We start from the raw sequence: 17,963 nt of genomic DNA on the forward strand, positions 1-17,963 counted from the left end.
CACACGCACCCTGAGTCTAGTCAAGTGAGGTCAATGCTTTGCATGTCCATGACCGTGGACACGGCTATTCGAATAGGTTTACACTCTGCAGAGGTTGTACAGCTTTACCCATACGATATGCTCAGCCTCCAACCGTTGCAAGCGGAGGAGCGAATCATACCGATACTCTCCAAACACCTTTCCTGCCGGGCTTTTCCACGAGACACGCCAAGTTCCAGAGCTGCATGTTCCGAAGGTCAGCCTCCATTTTTAAGCCTAAGCCGGTCCCTGAACCTCCAAACAGCGGGATAGATAGACCCCTGGCTGCTCGTTGCTCTCAGCCTCCTGGTATGATGCCCAACTCAGTCCAGTGAAGAAAAATCAAGTCCTGCCCATACAGGACGCATGGTTGCACGGGGTGTCTAAGCATGACGGCGCAAGACTCGGTCCGTAAGCGGCCGGGCTAGGCATCTTCATGGGCAATGAATACCATCATGTAACTCACGCCCCCATGAGCATCCTCCCCGGAGGACCACTCTACCTGCCCGCGCCAAAACAGTTTTTCACCCATTTTTACACATCACCTTCCATGTCCCACATGACATCAAGGATTTCTCGACCATCACGGAATTCACAACCATCAAGGAATCATGGTATATGAGTTATTGTTGATAATAGCAAATTGGTCTCCAAGAGAAGTGTTTTAAAAGCAATATCTCCGAGGAGACGTATTTTAAAAGCGACATCTCCGAGGAGATGTATTCAATCCTAAGCATGCTAGATATCAAGGTGTCGTCTATTGTTAATATATGTAACAACAGGTATTCCTAGGGTGATAGATATTCTGGATGATAACATGTATGGCATGGCAGTGTTGATAGGGTTAACTACTACAAGTAGTTTGAAAGAAATGCAATATATAGCACATGCGATAATAAGTCTGATTTTAGTTGATCATATATATTATTCGAAAACATAGGTTCAATATGATCAAGGAAATAGGGCTTGCCTTCTTGAAGGGTCAATTCAAGATTGGTCTTGTCTTTTGAGTTTCCCGGGGTTCTTCTTCATCGCTAGATCTTGCCTTCAGTTCCTTCCTTGCGCTCTTGCTTAGAACCATGACTTCGAGCCTACGCAGATTAACGATAAAAAGCGCACAATGACTAAGCAATTGACCACTAGAACAAAACCAAGAAATGCCAAAATGGAAGAAAAACAATGGAGAAAACGACGGAAGCTAAACCTAGCAGAAGACGATCGGCAACTCTAATCAACACGAAGCTAGTACACAGAAAATAACGGGATAATCTAGCGAAGCTAGGATAAGCTGATAACCTAGTTGTTTTATCAACTTAAGAGAAAACCTGAACAAATCACGATTAACTAGGTGAACTCTTATTAAATTAACTGTCGAAGGACGACAGCTAGAGATGCTATAAGTAGATGAGTGCACGTATATCGACATAACATATGTGTAATACTTACGTTTATATGTATGTGAACATGTATACATATATACATAAGTATAACTCTAGACAATTATAAGTGCTTAAGGGTAAAGATTAAACATTCTAATCTATAGCACTAAAACATGGTCGTTTAGCAACTAACCTTAATTATCTAGTGTTGTTTAATTGCCACACTAATTATGTTATACTCTAATGCTATCATAAAAGCAAACAATCAATTAATTAATTAGGTTAATATATCCTTTGAATCTAATTAATTAATTATCAAGAGGTTATTCAATTAATTAACTATTAACGTGTAAATTATTCTATCATATTCTAATGACTAATATCTATTTATCTATCATTTACACGAGTTAATTGATTACCTTAATTGAGCTAAGATTAATTATATGCCATCACATGAAATATCACATGAAATAACAATTTGTTCTTAAACACTTAATTGAAACAACATTTAGTTATTCTTATTAATAAAAGGAATTAATCTGCTTAAGCTAGGTTATCATAAGTGACTAATCTATGATTACAACCTAAACATCATTATCGAATTATCTAACTCGACGTTATTTATCAAAGGAGAAAATCTAAATCTAGATCAAATGCCGCAATACAAATAACTACCAAACGAGAAAATTAAACGAATTCCAAAATGTACAAGATTTGGCATGGGGATAGATTATGATTTTAGAGGAATATCGGTGAAAGAATCGCCGAGATCGGAGTTGAAACGGATGATTTACGGACGTCGGAAGGTTTACCGAAAAGGATAATTCCTGGAAAAAGAGAGGGAGCACTATTTCGCGAACTCGGTCCGCGGGACTGTGGACCGGAGGGAGGTTGTGAGGTGGGTGCACCGTGGACCGGATCGGGTGGAATAGGTTCATGGTCCGTGGGCCGGTGTTGGGCGCGGGTCTGTGGTCCACCGTGGACCGGACGTGTGGACCGGGGCCGGTGGGGGAAAGGATAAGGCTGCTCGGCCTTTTCCCGTGCGGCACAGAGAGGCAGAGGGAGCGGCGGCGTCGGCACCGGAGGGAGCGGCGGCGGCGCCGGAGGGAGAAGGGGGAAACACCGGAGAAAGAGACGACCGGCGGCGGCGAGATTCCAGCAGAGACGGCCGGCCAGAGCGGTGAAGGCGGCGCAGCGCGGCTGCTCGAGCTGGGCGGCGCCGGGAGAGAGGAACACGTCGGTGGAAGGGAGTCCGGCCGGCGGAGGAAGATGGAGGCAGCACCGGTGAGAAGGAGAAAGGGAGCACGGCGGCCTGGCGGCGGCGGAGCAGCGAGCAGGGCGGTCGGGCTTCACGGCCGGGCGCAGAGGGCGGTGGCGGCGACGGTGGCCAGGACGGCGCGTCGGCGCGGCGCACACTGGCGCGGACGGGCGGCGCGCTGACCAGCTGCGGCGCGGCGCGCGGACGGTGGCCGAGCGGCGTGGCGTGAGTCGGCAGCCGGCACGCGCGGGTGCGCACGGCGGGAGCGCGTGCGGCAGCGGCCAGGACGGCTCGACGCGGTGCGGGCCGAGCAGCGACGAGCGGCTGGCGGTGCGGCTGGACAGTGCGGGCAACGCAGCCGAGGGGCACGGCGCAGAGGGCGGCGTAGCGCTGCGGTGGAGGAACGACGGAGGCGTGACGCGGGAGGCGCGGGTCGGAGGCGGCGCGACTAGGAGTGCGGCGCGCACGGCGGCTGTGCTGGGCGGCGGCCGAGCAAGGGGAAGAGGGAGCTGGAGAGGGTGGCGCGCCCGGAAGGGAGGAGGTCGGCCGGGGCGGTGAAGTGAGCAGAGGAGGGGAGTGAGCTCACCGTGGTGGACGGCGCGAGCACGCGGCACGGCGGAACACGGCGCACGGACGGCGCGGTAGAGCAGCGGCGCAACCGAGCGGCGCAGGAGGAACAGAACGGTGCCGGTGTGCTGCTACTTGGCTTGCGCGTGCTCGTGTGTATGCTGTGATGTGTATGCCTTTGTGTGTATGCTTGTGTGGTGTATATGGCCGGATGGCTTGCAGGTGAAGTAAGGAGAGGAGGAGGGGAATTCGGTTTTGGCTTGCTCGGTGGAGATCAGGGAGAGATGGCCGGTGCAGAGCATGGGCTGCTGGTTTGGTCGGTGATCACACAGAGAGGACAGAGGGATGGGCTGAGAGAGAAGGAGAGATGAGAGAAAAAGAGATATTTGTGTATGAATGTTGATTCAAATAAATATATTGAATTGCAAAAGATGTATTTGAATTTGCAAAGATTCAAACGAATGCATTCGAATATAAAATCGGCGATGATTCAAAAGAATGACTTGGAATGGAAATGGGATTTGGATATATAGGATTAAACCCAAATAGGAGTATTCGAATCTGAGTTTGGGCATTAATTCAATAAGGGTATTTGAATTAGGAGAAATGTTTGAACTGGAAACCTCGGTATTTGAGAGAGGCTTGAATTCAAAGGAATTGAATTCAATGGATTTCGAAAGAATTGAATCAAGATTGGGATTCGAACTTTAGAGACATTCAAATTCGAGTTGACCAAAGCTGCTCGGGGATAATTCAATTGAATAATTGAATTATAGATTTGAGTTGAATTGGAAGATCGATCTTTACGAATTGATTTGGATTAGGAAATTACCGAGAAGAACTAGAATAGATTCGAACTGAGAAGCATACAACACTCGAATCGTCACACAAAGAACCATAAGAACAATAAACCAAAATGCATATGCTCAATTTATGCAACGATTAATTTAGAAATTAACTTAGTGATCTTTGGAATACTTAGCCAAATAATATATTTGAATATATACATACAAATATATATACATCAAATATATATATCCTTGGTTTTATACTAGTTTAATAATTAGAAAAAGTTTTAATTTGGAGCGAATTTTGCTATATCTTTATATGCTAAAATTCAGGGTGTTACAAATAGTGACGGATGAAGATCATTATCCGTCACTTATGATCTACACATAAGTGACGGGTAACATCATCACCGTCACTGATGTTTTTCACCAGCACATAGAAGACGCACATTAGTGATGGGTGAATTTCATTAACCGTCACTTATTTGGTCATATAAGTGACGGGTTATTAGTTTACCCGTCACTTATTTGAACATATAAGTGACGAGTAACCATATATCCTGTCATAATGTGTTTCACCTAACACATGGGAGACGCACATCAATGACGAGTGAATACTATTAGTTGTTACTTATTTGGTCACGTAAGTGATGGGTTATCAGTTTACCCATCACTTATTTGAATACATAAGTGACCCATCATCGATGACCACTCACCAGTGACGTATTTGGGGTGATGGGTACGTGGCCCATTATTAATGACACTTACCATCCGTCGCTGATGTGCTTTTTTCATGTAGTGTATGACCGGTCTCCCTCCTTGATTTTAATTCCCTTGCTAATTTATTTAGTTTACAAAGAGTTCATCGTTCCCTTAGAAACAAAAACTGAGCACCACAAACTTTTGTTCTTTTGAAAGAAAGGCAAGTATGAGTTGCAAGTTTTAGTAGTGACATCCATGAATTCATGCAAGTGTTTTGGTTCCAATAGTGGCTAGCTTCAAGATGCTCAAGGTGCATCTCGAAGCTCGTGTGGGGCGATGAGATAATGACCACACGGCACAAGTGACGATCGATATCATGGAGATTGCGACAATATATTGGACTAGCTGGCACCCCGCGGGTTGCTGTAGGAGGAATCAAGCTTGTAAATTGCCATCTACATATATATTATACATACTATATTGTTAGTATATACCCAATTTAAATACTAATATGTACTAAAATTGTTGTATATATTATGATAACTATATTATATGGTATGTATGCTATTGTATTTAGCTCACACAATATGTGTTAACTAATATGGGTTGTATATCATATGTATACCACTATATAAATATGTATATATGTCATATGCAATATGCTATTAGTCAATATGTGTATTATGCATATAAATATGGTAACATAGTAATATGGTATATGATACATATGGATACCGAACCATGTATATGGATACAACAAATTGCAAATATATTAGACATACATATTTATTAATCATATATGTAGTTATATTTAACATATATGTAACATATATGTTGTATTATAATGGATACATATGAACATATTAATATGATAGTTACATTAACATATATGTACAATGTAATGGCATAACATATAATATGTAACCATATAATATGTTATACGATATATAACATATTGTATATGGTATAACATATATGTATCAATATAACATATATTATATAATATGGTATAACACGTTATATATTGTATGCATATATTATATATAGCATATAATATGCTATGTCATATTATATATATATTATTATTCTATTATATATGGTAATATGTAACATCTATATGTATAATGTGTTATATGATATAGATACAATATATATATGTTGTATTATCATAATGTATGGATATATAATGGTATAACATGTAATACATAACCATATAATATGTTATACCATATATAAAGTATTGTATATGGTATAACAAATATGTATCCATCTAACATATAATATGTGCAATATAATATAGCATATATTATGGTAACATTATCCATGTATAACATATGTTTTAATATATAATATGTTACTAATAAATAGATATTATATATAACATATTGTATGCATATAACATGATGGTATAACATATATATATATATATATATATATATATATATATATGTATATATGTATATATATATTTTGTATGCATATCATATATGTTATATGGAAACATATATGTTATGCCATATCCAATATATTAAAACATATTATATGGTTACATACATATATGTTATACCATATAATTACATATATGGTATATAAGTACACATGGATACATATTATATAATATATATGTAATTACATATATTTATCAATGTGTAATCATATACCATATACGTTATATATGGATAATGGTACCATATATATTATATATGTAATTACATATATGTATCAATGTGTAATCATATACCATATATATTATATATGTTATATAATATATATCCATGTATGTATCCATGTGTAATTATATATCATATATGTAATTATATGTTGTATACATATATATCCATGTAGTATATACTAACAATATAGTATCATGTATCTATATGGTACATATTATGCAATCATGTACTATGCATATATATGTAATTATTTGCAATATGTAATATTGTAACATATATGTTATGTTGTATATATATTATTGTAACATATATGTTATATAAAAAGGTCGTGAATTTTGGAGCATAGAAGCCTCACTGTTCGAATAGAGAAAGGAGGAAGGAGGAGAAGCCCTATGGGTACTGTGTGTTTGCGGGCATGGTTCATCCAAACAATGCAACAGTAAATGCGCAAGGTGTCTGTCGGGGGAAAAATCCCTAACAATGATTTCAGGGTGTATCGGACGACGGGTGCATGATCTTTGTTTGGGGAGTGCCTAGTGAATTTGTTTGTGTATGTGCAACTTAAGAACACTGATGATTATCCAGATCAGAGTGTTGCGAGGCCTGTCTCACCCGTTAGCTCCTTCTGTACTTATCCGTCTGGGTCGCCCGGCCTGCTCCGTCCTATCACCGGTTGCCCACGCACGCCTGCCACGTCCTTAGTGACGTCCTCGAACCTATCCTGTAACAATTAATACCGCGGAAGGAAACATGAAAGCTTTGCGTCCGCCCCAGTCGTATCGGTCGGTGGGATGCGCATGGGAAAGAAAAATTGCATGGACGTTAGCATCAAATGAGAGTGGTTTGATTTGGATAGGTACCTACCCTGCAACCAGTAGTGACTGGTCGTGGGAAATCCAGCGAGGGTTGGGAATGTGGTCATGCGACGCCGAGTGGTCGCGCGGTGGACCACGTGATGTGGCAAAAACTATATATAGAGAGAGTATTGATATCGCTAGCTGCCCATGTGTTATAATATTTTTTAATACGAGTGTGACAGCTGAAAATAACGTTGACGATACATCTGCAATATATCTAAAATGGCTAGAGATTGATCAAGATAAGAATAACATTATTCATGGCAATTAAACCGAGCCATCGGCGATCTAAACACCTAGAGACTAGTTAAGTTACAATCTTGTTACACTGCTCGCGTGCAGTGCACTCGGGTCCTCCACCTTTACGAAGAAATGCACATGAGACTTGAACTTGTTTTTATTTCCACTCACGTGAGCCGGCTGTTGGACCAAGAAGACGAAGGATCACACCTGAGATGATCAACTGTTCAGCTCCAAATCCAATGATTGGTGCTCGCGATGCTTGATCACTCGTGGGCTCGTGGCGTAGCCCAATTTGCCCCAGCAAACCGAAGAAAACCGATTCGATCAGCCCTAGAATTAAAAAGACACCTGTCTAAGATACGCTACGACCTTACTTTCAGGCTCAAAGATCCTGCCTTCGTAGTGGAGTTGTGGGTGAAGATAAGAGGGGTCATGTCTCGAATCATGGAGGCAGATCGCGGGGTCTAATCGCCGCTAAAAAAAAATGAGGAACCTGATGGCCGTCGTGAGGCCACATCGCCGGCCGGCCTCGCCATAAACAATTGCGGCTGATGGGACGGGAGGGACCGTCGAGCCTCCAGTGCTAGTTTGGTAGGATATATTTTAATACTATTATAATATATTTTATTTTTTTTATCTTCACTAACTATTCTATTTTTATTTTTATTACTCTTCTATTCGCTTTGGACTTACAGTAATCAACTGTAAATATTGTTAAGTGATGCTACAGTGATCTGCAGATATGGATTACGAAGCTGGCCGTTTGCCACTGGCCACATTACTATCGCAGGTGATATGACTCCTGCTCGAGCCATTTGTCACTGGGTCCGATCGGTATCCAGTGATACGATTCTGCTGGATTTGCCCTAACGATAGATACTACACGTGAATCTGTATCTTTTGGTTGGATTTGTTGGCTGGGTTAGAGTGGAGTGCGAGGGAGGTTTTTTTTTTAACAAACGCTCTAAATATATATTACATCTACACACTTTAAAATACATATTAGATATATAATTTATATACACACATCTACTGAAAATATTTAAACCTTTGGCTCCGTAAACGATTAGCATGTCACGCTCCTAATATGATCCATATATGATCATAGGCACTAGCTACGCTCCCAATATGGTTCATATATATACGCCCGAGACTATCCGAACAAAATGTATTTAGAGAGATAAGCCCCGATGCAAAATCGAAAGTCGAACCCAACCGATTGTTCGCCCACCGGCTAATAAAAAAGCCAACGCGCTAGGAGCGCATTCGCGCGAGGGCGGTTTCTTGTTGCCGAGTTCTGCTGCAAACGATGAAACACAGGTCGCTTCGTGATTCTTCTACTAGCTTGCAAGCTCTAGTAAAGACGAGGTGGTACTGAACTATATAACAACTTGTACGACAGTAGGAGGAAGGATATACTACTGGCGTATACAATCGTGCACACAAAAGAAAACTCGATGAGTTTTTCGTACATAAGGTATTGTCTGAGACCAGTTCAGAACATTTGTTTTCATACAAAAATTAATGTAGAATTCTCGATTATATAAGAACGCATGAACCCTAAGAAAAAAATAAGCCCCATGTTCGGCAAGGCGCCTCCCACTCCACTTGCTTGCTCCCAGAAACGGACTCGGTTCGTGAAGTCAGAGAGAAACAATATTTTGTAAGAGGATAAATAGTGTCTTTGACGTCGAACATTTTTAACTGTTTATAATACTGTAACATCAAATCTAACATGTTTATCTTAAATCAACAATTCAGCTGATTCAAATCACCGGAATGAAGTCAGACCATCTCATTCCCCCTTAAACACCCACAACCTCGCAATCCACTCCCCTTGGCCTCATCAACGTCGCCCCAGCGGAAGCATCAAGACACTGTTCCCTGACTCGTTGCCACCAAGTCGCCAACACATCCATTGCCACATCGCGTGAACCTTGACTCGCCATACGCATCACGGCCTAGATGCATGATGCATCCATGGTTCATCTCTGCAGGTGGGTAACGCCGCCATTGCATCGCCGCATTACATTAATTAATGTCAGCCTACCACAACTGTTGATGTTGGGTCGTTGGTGCATAGCTGTTATTATTATGTTATCTAAAACCGGTCCAAATGCTTTCTGTAGATGAAAATGGAAACTCAATTTTTTTCAGATGAAAACACAAAACTGAAGGCAAGAAGTTTGGTAACGCAAAATTCCGGCTGATTTGATTTCTTTTCCTTTATGAGAGGAAGGGGAGCACTCATGTTTAAGGCCCATTCGCCCATGTAATGTAGCCCACTAGCCATCATTGACGGCCCATGTAATAGAAAGCTGTTTCGGCCTGTGAAAGTGTCAATGGCATTTGGATTTTATCTGTTGGGCCGTCAGCCCGAACGCCCAGCCCAAAAACATGACAAATGGCAGTTCAAAATCTGAAAAAATCTCTTGTAGTCTCAACTTCGTCGCATTCTCGACATGGCGGTTAAGCGGTGTCAGCCGTCGGATGGAATCGCAGCCAAAGCTTGGAACGTCCGATACGAATAAGCCAGGGAGAGCTGACGCCGCCGATCATTCGCGTTGTCCCTTCGGCATCCCCGTCGTCTCCGGTGCCGTGCTCCGCTCCTCCCCATCCCTGGCACAGATGGTGCTCAGCGGTTGCGAATCGCGTCGCAACCGCTCCTCCTCCTCTGCCCCCCCTCGCCCTCCCCTGCGCACCGCCCCCAGCCTCGGCAGCTTCAGCGCTAGCAGATCCGCGCCCCATCCCTTCCCGCCTCCTCCCCTTCCCCGGTCCCGGTCCCCGCTGCCACACCTACTTCTCCCGGTCGCGGCTCTGCGGCCTCCTCTGCCGCCCCACCTCCTCCTCCTCTGCTGCCTCGTCTTCTTCCCCACCGTCGCCTACTCGCCTCGCATTTTCCGCTTCCGCATCACCTGCCGCCGCCGCCTCCACTGAGCGCAGCCCTCAACCCCGCGTGCGACGGCCGCTGCCATTGCCGGCTTCTCCTCCGGCCCCACCCCAGCCGCGCCACCGATCAGCGCCTCGCACCGGATCTGAAGCCGGGCTGACGCCGCTGCCGTCGCATCTCCTCCTCTGCCTGACCGTGCTCCACCACGGCGCCGGCCCGTCCCACGCTCAAGGCCTGTCGCCCGGCTTCGCCGTCCCCGCCGCCCGCTGGAGCCGTCCTGGCTGCCGCCACCAGGCGGCCCCTCCGCACCTCCGCCACCGCCGGGCCCCTCCACCTCCGCCGGGCTGCACCACATCCTCGACGCCGGCGCCGTCCCTCTCGGCCACCAGCGCTGGGCCCCGCCGCCGGAGGTCCTCCCCGCACTCTCCACCTCCTCTGCGGGAGGTCTCCTGCGCGCCCCTCCCTTGAGGATGGCGGCGGCAGGAGCACCAGCGACGTGTCCCGAGCTCCGGTCCGTCAGAGACGGCGGACCGTTCTCCCCCTCGAGCAGCCCTGCGCGGTGGCAGCAGGGGCGGGCACCATGCGAGGAACCTCTGCCGGAGCGGGAGGACGGGCTGCGAGCCGAGCTACTCCACCTCCCCATGATCTGACGCCCGACGCGCAGCCGTGAACTTGTTGGGCCGCGGCTGCTGTCATGCTGACGGCGGCCCTGCCATAGCCTGTTTGCGCGCGGCGCATTGACAAAGAGATGACGGAACGACGGGCTCGGAGTGCAGCGGGTCTGCGTAGTTTAAGCCGCAGTGCTCGACAGTCTGATTCGGGGAAGCGCAGCTTTGATCCGTGGCAAGCCACCCGCGCTCGCTGGTGGAAGCGTCCAAAGCGGGGCGACGCAGTGCTGCTCGGCCAAGCCTGGTGCAGGGGCGGTGGTGCACGACCGAGCCAGGCAGAGTTGTTGGTTGGTGCTTGGCCTAACGGCGGAGGCGTGAAGGAGCTGGGAAAGGTGAACTGTGGCTGTCAGGGAGCTGGCGGAGTGAGCAGCTGATTAAAAGAGAACTGAGTGAGATAAACGAGAGCAGAGCTCGGCGCGTGTTCCTGGCAAAGGCAGAGCTTGGGGCGTGTCCAACAAAAGGGAAAGAGTGGTCGCTGATGTTAGGGCCAGCAGGAACGAGAAAAGAATGGAGCTGTCTCTACATTTTGTACGTTCTACCTCGTATCTTCCCTCTCAAATTCGGATGAGCTAAGCTGTTCCAAAACTTGTGAAACATGGCCAAGATGTAGATTAGACTCTAATGAATCCATTTTTGAGAAGTTACACTTGAATTGGAAGAATGGATTTGGAATTAAAAATTTCCAAAGTTGGCTGTTTTTTATATTTCCATAAATTTCTTGAGCATCAATTTCATTCCTAAAAGTTTGGAGAAAATTCACTTATATTCAAGATACTTGAAATAGTATATAAAATTCCTTGATGTTGCCGATTTCAAATTAAAAGTCAAATATAGTATTAGTTTTTCAATGATTGTTCCATTTTTTTATATATAGTTTGCCATTTACAGAGCTGGTCGTATTGTCCTTTTCTTATTATCTTTACCTCATATCACTTGAATTCAAATGAATTCGGAGTATGCCAAAAATGTGACCAGTTTATATATCATACTACATCTCCACACACTGGCCATTAATCCCTAATCAGCCAACCTGTGCAGTAACACTTAGCTATCAAGACTTGATAATATTGAGTTGACAAGGAATGCATCTACCGATCCATCTAGCTTTATATTGAGTGTAATAAAATTTATCTAACAAAATCATGCATCCATTACTACTTATTCATACATTGGAGAAAGTGTGCGTTATATTGCAGTGTTTGCTAAACAAATAGAGACAGTGAAGTTCTTAAAACGGCCAAATGAAGTAAGAGTAACAGTCAAACGCATAGTATTAGATTACAAGAGGCTGTAATTTTGACCACTAAAAGTACAATACAGTCATGTTTGGCGAGCGGGATATTCTTCGTTCCTTGCTCCTATGGCTAAAACTCATTTTTGCTCTTGTAATCATTGGTGTCTTCAGGGCTCAAAATTGATTTTGTGCAGACTGATGCTTGAGCTGAACCTTGCTTATGTTTCTTTTGTTCAAATAACATAGGCAGAATGATGTAGAGATTATCTAATATAGGCAGCCGACTGTATCATCTCGACGTCGCGATGAAGCTACTTTGCCTCATGTACGACTTCGAGAGGTGAGATCGGGACTATTTCGCTTAGCCTCACCATCATCTCAACAGTAAGCATGTTCGAGCTCCTTTCCTAATTTACAGGCCGATGAATTTGGAGGGAAATGTTCAGTTCGTTCATTCTTAGTTTTGAGTTCAGAACAACAAACTGAGGCATGCCTGCTGGTTTACATAGGGTCCATGTGCAAATCTACGTAGTAGCTAATGCATAAGTTGCAACCATGTTTGGGGATAATGTAAAAGTGTAGTTTCTGACAAGAAATTGTTCCATTGATGTCTCAATAAAATTGACATAAGTGCATGGAAGATGCAATGGTCTAGAACTGCTAGGAGGGCAAGTCAATGAATCTGGACAGAAATTTTGCTTAAGTTAATCCCTTGTTTTGCTCTCAGAATGGCCAGCAGATTGACATTAAAGACAGTGAGGTTGCATGGTAACAGTGTTGATATGCGCATTCCACACTAAATTTGATTTACTCATCACTAGTCCTTACCGTCAATAATGCAACTAAGCGCAAATTCTGACAAGATTCATCAACAACATGCAGTGTCCGACAAGAAACTGAAAATGTAAGCGTCAGTGGTATAACAGTTCATCACTATAGTAGTTATATGCATGATTCACTTCACTGTTATTGTTAAGTTTTTGGAAGCCATGGAAGTAGGATTCCATCTCTTCGTAGCTAATTCCTAATAGAAACAGCATAATATCCCGTAACGAAGACTGAACTCATAATTCCTAGATAGAAGTCTATGCCAATTTTGTTAAGTTCCTGTGCCACCTGATATTATTTGCTTTGTCTGATTAATGATGTTTAGGCCATTTTCAGATCGTTCAATTAAACTTGCTAATCACCTTTGGTCTGTAAGCTTCCTGAAATACTCCTGCACATCTCGTCTTTACTTTGTCCACTCTTCTCTTTGAATGAAGTTACCGGACAGAGTAATATGGTTGCATATTTCTCCTAAGTTACGATGGTTAAGTCAGCTCACATATTAATTGAATTTCCATTATAAACTATGTTCCGACGGCTGCATATCTTTCTCTCGGTGACTCTCAAATTGTGCAGGTAGCAGGTGTGGAGTAGTGATGTAGAAATGTGGTCTTATATGTATCTAGCAATTTATCTTCCACTGTACTATACTGTTATGTATCTAACAACTTATGCATTTCATCTATCCAGTACTTAAGCTACTATTATGTGTAATGTATGTATGGCAGTGTTTTGAACCTGATATGCTGTGTAATATCATTGTCTTTCTTCCAAAACGATGTGTTTCCTTGCCATTGTGTCATTTGTATATTAAGCTCTTACATATTTATTTGTGTCACGGGCCAAAAGGGCGTGCCAACGGCAAGCTTCTTTTCTAGCTTATCTTATTTTTTGCTCGGTTCAGCAAACTCTATAAAACCCTATCAGTTAATTCACTCAAACATGAAACATGAATGGATGCCATAATGACGCAATGAATGCATGAAACCTATCAGCTACTATTATGAGTTTTACTTCTTCTTCTTCTTTTCTTTTCTTCTTTTAATAAGAGATGTATTTCATTAAGCATATGAAATGGTTCCCAACCTTTGCATTTTGCAATGCATTTGGCCGCTCTTCCTATAAATATCAAACATCGCAAAGATTATTCACCTCAAGCCACAGATTCATATTTGCATCCACAGAGGAAGCCGCAATACCGCAACACGTCACACGGCGATCCCATCCCTTCGACCAAACGCCCAATGGCCTGCCTCGGGAGAGCCGGAGCCACGACAACTGTCCTCGTGATGCAAAACAACGCTCTTCACCGACATCCACCTGACGGCGAGCCACACGATGATGACCTAGCTCTCCATCAGTGAGGGGATGCATGCAATCGGGAGAAGAAATGTGAGCCTCGGTCAGCCGCTAGAGTAACATAGCGTCGTCCCAAACTCATCGCTCCCATATTCGCAGATAGGGTTCCAAGAAATGGGAATTGTTCAAAAGCAAATATTACGTGCAGTAAATTTCCATAATACCCCTTGATGGATGCTACTCCCGCATAATGCCAGGTGGAGTCAAGGTTCACGTTACCGATCGGAGCTCGGTAACCGAGCTCCGGCGGTAACTGAAATCTCGCGGTAACCGCGGTTATCTGTCAAAAATTCAAAAAAAAAATGGAGAAAATTCATTCGGCAAAATTTGAATTTTTACGAAAAAAATCGTGTTTTTGCCCTCTCGGTAACCGCTCGGTTTTGGTCGGTTACCGAGCGGTTTGGGTCGGTAACCGCTTGGTTTCTCGATTTATCGAGCGGTTTTATCGAATTTCAGCGCAGTTCAACAAAAAACCTAAAAAAGGGCTCAATCTTGTAAAATCAATAACTAATTCATCTGAGCTTCAAATCAAGTGAAACAAATTTTGTTGGCTTACTTATAACATGATCTACATGATAAAAGTATTTATACTCATAAAAAAAGTTCAAAATTTTCTGTGAGAAATTTTATTTGTTAAACCAAGTTAAATGTATAGTTTACTCTTTGCTAATCCAAAAATCATGAAACTAATTTTGTTAGTCGTCTTACATGATCCTATATCTTTTAAAAATACATGAACTCATGAATTAGTTATTGTAACATGCATGATTGTGTAAATGTGTTGCGACTAGATTAATTCATAACCGACCCATCACACCTCAAAAATTAGTGAAACCACTTTTATTAGCTTATTTATACTATAATTTACATAGAAAAAATAATAGTAGACATGAAAAAGTTAATTACAGTGTTGTTTCTTAACATATTCACTTTATGCTTGTGAACTTTGTAAAAATCATAGAGAATTTAATAAAACTCTAAATAAAGTGAAATCAATTTTAAAGATTCTCTTAAAATACGTTTTATACAAGAAAAATATGTGTTTTCATGTTACACTTTTCCTTAATGTGAGTTAATAATTGAGCCGCACGCTTCAATTTTTTTCATTTTTTTCAAACTTTCTCCCTATAGAATATGATGCAAACGACATTATTTTTGAAAAAAAAATTCACAGAAGGTCTTAGAATTGTGTCTAGTTTTTTTTACAAGATTTTTCTGAATTTTTTTGAATTTTTTTATTTTTTGAATTTTTTGAATTCAAATTTTGGTTACCGTTCGGTTTCTGAAACCGGACCGGACCGAGAAGGTCGGTAACCGTGATTTTTGGACGGTTACCGACAGTTTTTTGAACCCTGGGTGGAGTAGATGGAAATCCTGACTAATCTAGACCATTTGATCAAATGGAATGAATGGCTAATATTCATTTGAGGCTAGAGTACTGTAAAAGAACTCCTGCTAAGGCTCTGTTTGGATTTCTAGTGGCTTCTGCTCCTTAAAAGCCAAAACTGAAATAAACATGTTGTTTTTACTAGCTTCTGGTCATATTTTCTGAGCAGCAAAAACAATATTTACTACTACAGGAGCATAAGAAGCTTGAAACAAGTTTATATGTGCTTGTACTAAAAGCAAGCTTATGAAAAAAACCACATCTTATAGAAGTCCAAACAAACAAGATCTAAATGTACAAGCGAAACTTTCTCACTATATATGCTTTAAGTTTCAGAGTCCGTACATGAACTCGCTTGCACATCGTATTCGTCCTTGCACATGGATGCATCAACGTATATATCTATGAATTGTAAGAGTAGGATGGGTTGAGGGTGGCGAAAATGTTATCCGTGACTTCGGATTCAGGATCCTTACCATCAAGACGTCTGAACAATACCTCATAGGATATATCCAGCCGTGGGGTGGTCCTCCCCAACTGCTATGGATGATGCCATTCGGCTGCAATTCCACTCCCAACTTACTCCAACAGTCAATCGATTCGGCCTACCACCGCCGACCTTTGAATTCAGCCTACATCGAGCCATTACTGGGCCTGATTGTCCTTAAAAACTAACACTAAATTGCCCAAACCATATCACAGCTTAGAACGTCAATGAGTCTTTGGTTTAAGGATTAAGACAGTGACAGATCAACTAATCCTGACCTTGAACCTAACCCGCTTGTTTGATTTGAGGAATATGATGAGTTGATCCATCATCACCTCATCCATCACAATCACTTTATTAGTATTAACATGAGAGATGGTGCCATCCCACTAAAATTCATGTGATGATATCATGACAGACCATCTCATCTAGGGTGTATTGATTCCTTGAACCAAACTAGAAAATAGCGTGCCGTGTGGCCCGTCACCGAGGATGATCAGTGATAGGTGCAAGGCAGTGCTATGTAACATAATATTCAGATTAATTAGATGAGAGGTCAGTGTAAATACTGTAAGGAAACTAACAAAATGTGGTGCAATACTCGGTGGTTCTGATTAGGAAATCAATGTAGCCTAACTATATCCTTGAGACCTTGAAGGAAATATGAGTAAATAAGTGAATTATAAGGTTTATGGACACCATTACTTTGCATCAACTCAGCTCTATTAAATGAAAAATCTAGTCAATTTTTGTTGGTTAACCAATTAAAATGGAAAATACCCATCGCTTGATGTAACAACCATTGTACAAAGGAAATTTATAACTAAAAATCTACATTTCAAGAATGCTATATTTCATAATAAGGATAGAAGAAGGTGGTGGGAACAAATAATCTGATTTTTTTTCAGAAGATGGACACTATATTGCAATCCAGTAAGACTGAGAAAAGCTGTTGTTCATGGATCCCATTGAAATTTCTTGTGGAGATCATATTTTATCAACCACACCTTGCTCATAAAGAGGCATATATGAGGGCTATCCATGAGGGTGATTTCAACAGCAGCCAAGAATAGGGAGAACAAGTTGTTAAATTTCATGACAATAAATTATAAATAGTGTCAAGAACTTTTCAAATTCACAATACTTGCTAAATTTCATGACAATAGATCATAAGTAATTTGTCCATGAAAAATACATTTTTCCTACTTGAGAAACTAAACAAAGAAAATGATGATGATGCACTCACATGTCGGCTGCCATAAAGAAGGGTTTAGCTTGCTCTCAAAGGCACGACTCCATGCAGTAGCTTCCAATTTGGAGCCTTGTTTGTTCAGTACTTTCTGTCTCTAAACCAAACAATAACAATTAGGCAGGGTACCATAAGGACTTAAACTGATTTGTGTATAATCTTGAGTCCAGAGAAACAACTTAATGAATAGCACTGCAGGATAATTGAACAGTAGAAATCACCAGAACAGTCCATCTAAATGTTCCTAGAAAGATACAGTTGCAAATATTAGTGCTTTAGGGTAGCCCAACCTTACTTTTATCAAGGTATGCATTATTTCATACTACTGTTACCAATATCTCATATATTGCAATTGAGCCTTGTGCTGGAGGCTCCC

Source organism: Phragmites australis, chromosome 10 (assembly GCF_958298935.1).
Source record: "Phragmites australis chromosome 10, lpPhrAust1.1, whole genome shotgun sequence".
Taxonomy (NCBI): domain Eukaryota; kingdom Viridiplantae; phylum Streptophyta; class Magnoliopsida; order Poales; family Poaceae; genus Phragmites; species Phragmites australis.